Below are 8,379 nucleotides of genomic sequence, written 5' to 3'. Positions count from 1 at the left end.
TGATGCTGCCTCAGTAAGATTAATGGGTTCACTAGTGTGTACAGCTGTATTTGGATGTATTTTGTGTATACGTTTTAGCCTTCTTGATACTTGCATCCATCTGTTGTTGTATTGGAGTCGCTTTTTTCGCTTATACTCGTACATTCTGTTAAAGAGTGTCAAATTTCTACATTAGACTACCATATTACCTATTTTATTGTTAATAATGTATTGACAGATGCAATATGTATTAAAATTCTAAAAATAAGTCATGCATTATATACAATGTGTGGGAAACTGTCTGCTGAGAAAAGCTGGTGTGGGGGTTGTTACAAGAGTGAGTAATAATTAAAGCTGGTGCATATACCATCCTTGTCAGGCACATGCAAAAGTGAACACTTCCAGAATTGGAGACATGCAGAAATTTAACATGTGGAAATAGAGGCATGCCAAAACAAAGACATGCATAAATTCAAATTCTTATCTAAATAATTTCTAGTGATTATTATATAAATCATTCCATCAGTACTAGATCAAATATTCACAAAAAAAGGAGAAGAGATATTTGATATTCAATACCATCCTCCCTTTGGAAAGAGTAATCATGTCCTGTTGAACATTAATTATATGTTGAGATATAATCTAAAAGAAAATAGGGACATTGAAATGGTTGTTAAACTCTATTTCAATAAAGGACACTATAGGGAACCTCGAACCCTGTATTACAAGTGTATTCTAATAAGGGTTTGATAAAATACAGTAGACTGCCTGTAATAAGGTTTTACCTGTAATAAGGTTTGATACAGATGATTATGGATATATTGAAATGCTCTTATTGTTAAGAAGCAATTTTTTAAAGAGTATTTTGTAATGAGCAGCTCTGAAAATCAGTTGATTACAGATCAATACACATAATACACTACACTACAATACACTACACTACATCAATACACTATCAATACACTACATAATACACTTCATGTGTGTATATGTTACAACAAGTGAGGTATATAATAGTATTTATGAGTAAGATGTAATTGTGTCTGACACTGATAAAATTATAAACCATTGTAAACAATTTGTTCACTTTCAAAACTTGGGTAATTACATATGACAGTGTCAGACCACTGAGGAAGAATTGAAACAGGAATTTCCTCAAGTACTTTCATATTTCAGTAATACATCTTCAGAAGGAATCATTCCTCCTGAAGATGTATTATTTAAATATGAAAGTACTTATGGAAATTCCTGTTCCAATTCTTCTTTCACGGTCTGACACTCACATTTTTCACCACATGTTAATTTCCGTGATTTACATACAAATACACACATATATAATATATATATATATATATATATATATATATATATATATATATATATATATATATATATATATATATATATATATATATATATATATATGCATATAAATAAAAAACAAGTAAATGTAAATAATTTTACCTTGCACCTAGATCCACCAAGCCTGTATGGCGCGCGTTACAGTACTTCGGAAATCTAGAACTATCTAGAATCTCTAATCTGCAATGAAACAATACATATTATTGCACTTACCAAAACATGGATGAATGTAGAAAATACAGAACTATTAGCTGAATATCAAATAAATGGATTTAATCTATTTCACACAGATAGATATATTAGACCGTGTATGTTAGGTAATACCTAACATACACGCCTCCACACACACTACATTTGAAATGTAGTCTCGAAAAGACTACATTTCAACAGAAACGTGCCACAGACACGTTTTTAACATCAGGCATCGTACACACACTGAATGCACCTGCAGACACACAACAAGCACTATCAATATAGCAAAGATTACCCCATAAAAAAATAATTAAATTATTGACCAGCATGAGAGGGTTGTGTTGATTGCCTGAAAATATTTAAATTGTTTAATGTATTGAATGGCATTTTTCAAGTTACAACATTTTTTAAATTACTGAACTAGGTTCTAGGCTTTGCTAGGCTTAATTCAATTATTACAGTATTACAGATGAGCCTAACCTAGCCTAACCTAGCCTAGAACCCAGCGGATTTTCTTCCTATTGGGGAGTGTTGTACATGCTGCTATGGCGGTGTGTCCAATCACAAGATGAGTGGCGCTGCCCAATAAACTCGCCCCTCGGGGCAAAATTTAAGAAAATTTAGCACCTAGTTCAGTAATTTAAAAAAATGTAACTTGAAAAATGCCATTCAATACATTAAACAATTTAAATAATTTCAGGCACTCAACACAACCCTCTCATGTTGGCTAACCCTCAGCAGTGCTCAGGCCCCTGTGCCCAGGCCCTGGGGCCTGAATCCTCAGTTCCATACACTAGCACTGCCAGGCCTCGCCTCCACACACACACTAGCACTGCCAGGCCTCGCCTCCACATACACACTAGCACTGCCAGGCCTCGCCTCCACACACACACTAGCACTGCCCGGCCTCGTCTCCACATACACCAGCACTGCCAGGCCTCTCCACACACACTAGCACTGCCTGGCCTAGCCTCCACATACACTAGCACTGCCAGGCCTCTCCACACACACTAGCACTACCTGGCCTAGCCTCCACATACACTAGCACTGCCCGGCCTCGTCTCTCCATAAACTAGCACTGCCCGGCCTCGCCTCCACATACACAGCACTATAGCCAGCACTAGAATCTAATAATATAATAAAATATAAGTATTTACTTACGATAATATTTGCATGAAGCGTTTGTCCTCTGACTGCACTGACGACAAAATGGCCGCTCTGTTGATACTGGCCAGATGATGCTGTGACGTCACAGGTGAGGGCAGCAATGCGCATTTCGTCCCTCGACCCTTAATCATTCCCTCGTATATATAATTGGCGAGACAATTTACTTATCATTTACTTATCTTAGTTAGCAAATTGGGGATATTTGGCTAAGATTTCTGGTAGCAGATCGTTTTGAATGAAATATTTAAACATCTCTGGAACATTTATTATAAAATTGTCACTGAATTCAGTTCAATTCAATTCAATTATACAATACAATACAATACAATTTTACAATACAATTTTATTTAGGAAAGGTACATACATACAGTAAATATTTACAAGGATTGTTTGACTTATAGGTAGAGCTAGTACATACAATGCCTAAAGCCACTATTACGCAAAGCGTTTCGGGCATGATAAACTTAAATGACAAGCTTAATACTAATTGAGCATAATGAGTAGAATGAAAACAAGAAATGAAAACATAGATGAAAAAGCAGCACAAATACAATTATGTCGACAAACAGCGCTCATTAAAGAAAAAAACAGACATTGGTTGACAATAGAAGGGTAAGGTAGGTTACAGGGAATTTATTAGGTATAGCTTCGCTTTTAACTTAAACTGGTTGAGAGAGGTACAGTCTTTAACATGGTTGGGAAGGTCATTCCACATTCTGGGCCCCTTGATTTGTAGAGCATTTCTAGTTTGATTAAGTCGTACTCTAGGAATATCAAAACTGTATTTATTTCTGGTGTGATGCTCATGGGTTCTGATACAACCTTCTATGAAGCTTTTGAGATCAGGATTGGCATTATAGTTTAGCATTTTATATATGTATAATACACATGAGAGAATGTGCAGTGACTTAATGTCTAACATATTCAGAGATTTAAGTAGGGGTACCGAGTGATGTCTGGGGCCAGAATTGGATATTGTCCTAATAGCAGCTTTGTGTTGAGTAATTAGAGGACGTAAGTGATTTTGGGTAGTAGAGCCCCAAGAACAAATACCATAGTTGAGATATGTCCTAATTGAAGTCTACCTAATACTACCTAATTGAAGTCTTTTGGCACTCCATCACATAGTGACAGACAGTGTGCTTGTTGACCCAGTTTACATTTGGCTAGGTCTACATCAGCAGATAATTAGAAATCCCAGAGAGAGTTGAAACACAGTTTAAGCCGAACAGTAGTAACATCTAGAAGTCTGCTGATTTTATTGGATGATCCATAGATGTGTGGCTCCTCTTGCATGATAGTATGATGATAGATGGAATTACTGGTGTCAATTTCACTTTGCCTCAGATCTACAAGATCTAGTTGATGTTCTCGGTGTACTGCTGCTCTCAGATTACTCATTGGCAATCCAAGGCTACACTCATACGTCTCCTTTAAAGGCAGATTCTTTGGCTAACTTATCAGCTCTATCATGCATTCGGAGGCCAACATGAGATGGAGACCACATGAAATGGACTCTGTTACCATCCTTAATAATTTTGTTGTATTTGTGTCTAGCTTCGGACACGAGCATGTTAAAGTTATGTCTTAAAGAGTTGAGAGCATTTAAGGATGATAAGGAGTCACTTACAATTAATGTATCAAGTTTGGAGACTTGTACACATTTCAGTGCAAGGAGCAAGCAAATAGTTCAGTCTGAAAGGTAGAGGCCCAGTTGTTTATACGGACTCCCCACTCAAAGTATAGGCCATCGCCCATTGTCAGAACAACTGCACTTCCAGTTGCACCCGTGGTGCGGTGTAGGGAACCATCAGTGTATATGATTTGAGAGAGAGAATGCTCTGTGGACAGAGCATCAATATGGCTTAAGGCGTTGAGTTTTGCCTCAAGACGAAGTTTGGGCTGATCTCTAATTTGCTTCTTGGGTGGAAAGGGAGGGATTAAAACTGGAAAGGGTGTAACCTCCCACGGTGCAGGAAAGTGCCGTTGTTGTTTCTCTTGGTACAAATCATGAACCTGATACATTCTGAGTTGAGTTCCAGTTTTTGTTATCCATTTGGAACAATGCTGATCTTCAATAAAGAAATTCTGGAGGGCTTCTGTGCAAGGACTAGGATGAGTTAGCCTAAGCATTTTAATAATAATTTGACAGTTAATTTCAGTAACACGATCAACAATGCTCGGAATATTAAGTTCCTTTCTCATATTAAGTATCTTTTGTTGTACGAGGGCACCCAAGGATTATCCTCAAGGCTTCGTTCTGCAATTTTTCAAGCCCTCCAAGCTTTCTTTCAGGCTTCAAAACAAGCAGAGGTGCAGCATAATCCACTAAAGATCTGATGTATGCAAGGTACATCATTTTGACAATTCTGACATTGGCACCATAGCCTGAGTGATAACCTGCAACAGCCTTGAGAGCTCGGAGCCTCTCTTTATACTGACGACAAAGTCTGAATACAACAGGACTATACAGTGGCACTTCAAGGCCAAGGTATTTGAATCTGTTTACATAGTCAAGCTGGGAGCCGTCAGACAGTTGCATCTTGCGAACAGCTCCTCCCTGCCTGGGTGGGCGCCGATTTAGTATCTTTGTTTTCTCTGCTGAGATAAATAAACCTAGGTCCTGACATGAGTCTAATACAGAGTTAAGAGTGTTCTGCGTGTTAGCATTCCCAGTGGTGTGTATCATTATATCATCAGATTGTATCATATCTTTTATTTTAAACAATGCTGTTTTGTTGACCAAATTGTATTTTTACTCCTTTTATGCCATGTTTCCCCCCCCCCCCCCGTTTTTTCCCTTTTTTCTTATTTTTTCTCAACACAATTTATACTTTAATTATGCGGATCAAGACATCACCTGATCAAACACATCAAACATCGTTTGACCACCATCAAACACACACATTTCGTGTGTGTTTGACGCTCACTGATATGTTCCAGCGTTGTTTTACATATGGTGCTATTCTATCTTACGCTTTGTTGCTCTTTTTTACCTACGGGGTCATAGAACATTCTATTGCGAAAACATTGGCACAAAAATGAATGACGTATATACAATAATAATGTCAGGACAGTGAAATAATTATAAACTTTCAAAGCGCTGTATCGCCCATGTGTCGTCTTGTCACCAATACTGGGTAACAGTTCCGCCACTTCTCACACTCTTGCGGGTGGGCCGCGACCATTATTCTACATTTATATTCATATCACCGAGTTGGGAATTTCATTGCGAGTCCATTGATTCCAAAATTAACGCTGTAGGACAAGTGTGGAAGTGATAACAATCCCAAGAGTAAAAACATTTTGTTGCTGTTGGGCACTCACGGCGAGTCATCTACGTAGTTATTTATTTGGTGCTGGTATCCATATAACTTTTTGTGACCGTTTTTACTGCTGTTCTTCTAGAGAATGTTATTGCGAACACGTTGGTACCAAAATGAAATACATAGCTCAAGAACTAAGGTCAGGAGAGTAAAAAGAGTATACACATTTTTGTTTTGACGCTTAAGGTTATTGTGAGTACTCATCGCACTTTGTACTTTTGGTTTTAAAGTCTTACTAATCATAACTCCAAGTTCCCTTTCGAAATACCCGACTTCGCAATCACAATACCATCTATCTCGTATCTTGTAACTCTATCATATCATTACCTAACCTCAAAACTTTACATTTATCAGCATTGAACTGCATCTGTCAACCTTTTGCCCATTTCAAAACTCTATTTAGATCAACTTGAAGAGATAGTGAGTCTTCTTCTGTGTTATTTCCCTACCGATTTTTGTATCATCGGCAAATTTGCAAATGTTGTTACTCAAACCTGAATCTAAATCATTTATATATACTTTATTATAAACAACAGAGGTCCAAGGACAGCTGTCCTTGGACCTCTGTTGTTTATAACAGCAAACACAGAACGTTTGTGAACGTTTTTAAATGGTGCCACAAAGGCAATACTCTAACATTCGACATAAATACGTATATCTGACGTTCTTAAAACCACTAGATATAACTAAAAACATGTAGATCTTGAGACACGGTTTTTTAAGATTTATGTAAAAATTTAAAAATAATAGTGAATGCTATGGAATTATAATGTTTTCATGCTTTATATATAAAAATAAACAATTTTCAGTCAACATTTCGTTTTTTTTGTTTACTTTATGTAAACCTATCCAATTTACGTTCATATAACATAAATATAACATTTATATGTCGTCAATATGACGTTATTTACACGACATCGTTACGTTATTATAATGTTATATTATCGTATAATTCCTGTATAAAAAACAGAAATATATTGAGCTTTATATTTTAAACCTTGTAAAATTGTTGTAAAACTTAGAATAAGACAGTAAGCATGCTTTATTTATGAAAATATAGAAACAAATCAACAAAATCATAAACCACATGTCACCCTTATATATAATTCTTTAGTTGTCATTCTAGAGAATGTAATTTAAGCTTTGACAATTTTTCTTCATATGACAGGTTTTTAATTTGAGGTATTAACTTTGTTATTCGCTGCTGAATGCATTCTAGTAAATTTTGAAATTGAAATAAATTGAACCCCATGCACAGATACCATAATTAAGATATCCAGTAAATCCCAGTAAATCCCTTAAATCCTCCCTGATAATCGGTGCCATCTATAGATTTCCTAATACCAACATAGCTTTATTCTCTGACAATGTAAGGAATCTTATCATAAATAACAATCTCAACAAAAATCACATTATTCTGGGAGGTGATTTCAATATTGACCTGGGTCTTCAAAACAACCCTCAAGTTGACTATTTCCGTAACAGCATGCACTCCTGTATGCTAATCCCCACAATCACCAAGCCCACCCGAGTCACTCAAACATCTGCCACTACCCTGGATCACCTTTGGACTAATATAACAGCTCCCCTTACATCTGGGGTAATTTATGACAGAACAACTGACCACTATCCTACTTTCCTCATAGCAAACATTGACACATCACCACCAGAAACCAAAAAACTTTCATTCAGGCTACATAGTGAATCAGCTTTAGGCAATCTCTCTAATGCACTTCAGAATATTAACTGGAAATCTGAATTTAATAATTCACAGGATATAAACTCATCAACTAACCTCTTTCTCTCCAAAACTCTAAGCCTCTACAACACTCACTGTCCCCTCCTTACCAAACAAGTAACTGATAAAAGAAAAAATAACCCGTGGCTCACAAGTGGCATAATTAAATCAATCAACAAAAAACATGAATACGAAAAGAAATTTAGGAGTGGCCTAATTCCAATGGAAGTAGTTAAAAGGTACTCATCAGTGCTTACCAGTATCATAAGAAAAGCAAAACTTTCATACTATGAGACTAGATTCAAAGAAGCAAAAGGCAACATGAAAAGCACATGGAATACCATCTCTAACATCCTGGGAACTAAACAACACTCCCACAACCAGATAACACTCTCTAAGGATGGCCTTACACTGTCATCTGATTTAGAAATGGCGAATGAATTTAATAGCTTCTTTTCATCGATTGGTGCTAACCTTGCAAGTAAAATCCCACAGACTCAGACACATATCAACACATTTCTCTCAGGCAGCTATCCAAACTCTCTTCTCCTCTCACCAGTCAGCCCGTCAGATGTTGTGTCCATCATACACTCACTAAAAACCAAAGCTGGGAAC

Source organism: Procambarus clarkii, chromosome 61 (assembly GCF_040958095.1).
Source record: "Procambarus clarkii isolate CNS0578487 chromosome 61, FALCON_Pclarkii_2.0, whole genome shotgun sequence".
Lineage (NCBI taxonomy): Eukaryota > Metazoa > Arthropoda > Malacostraca > Decapoda > Cambaridae > Procambarus > Procambarus clarkii.
The sequence above is the reverse complement of the archived record's forward strand: the minus strand, read 5'-3'. Positions refer to the sequence as shown.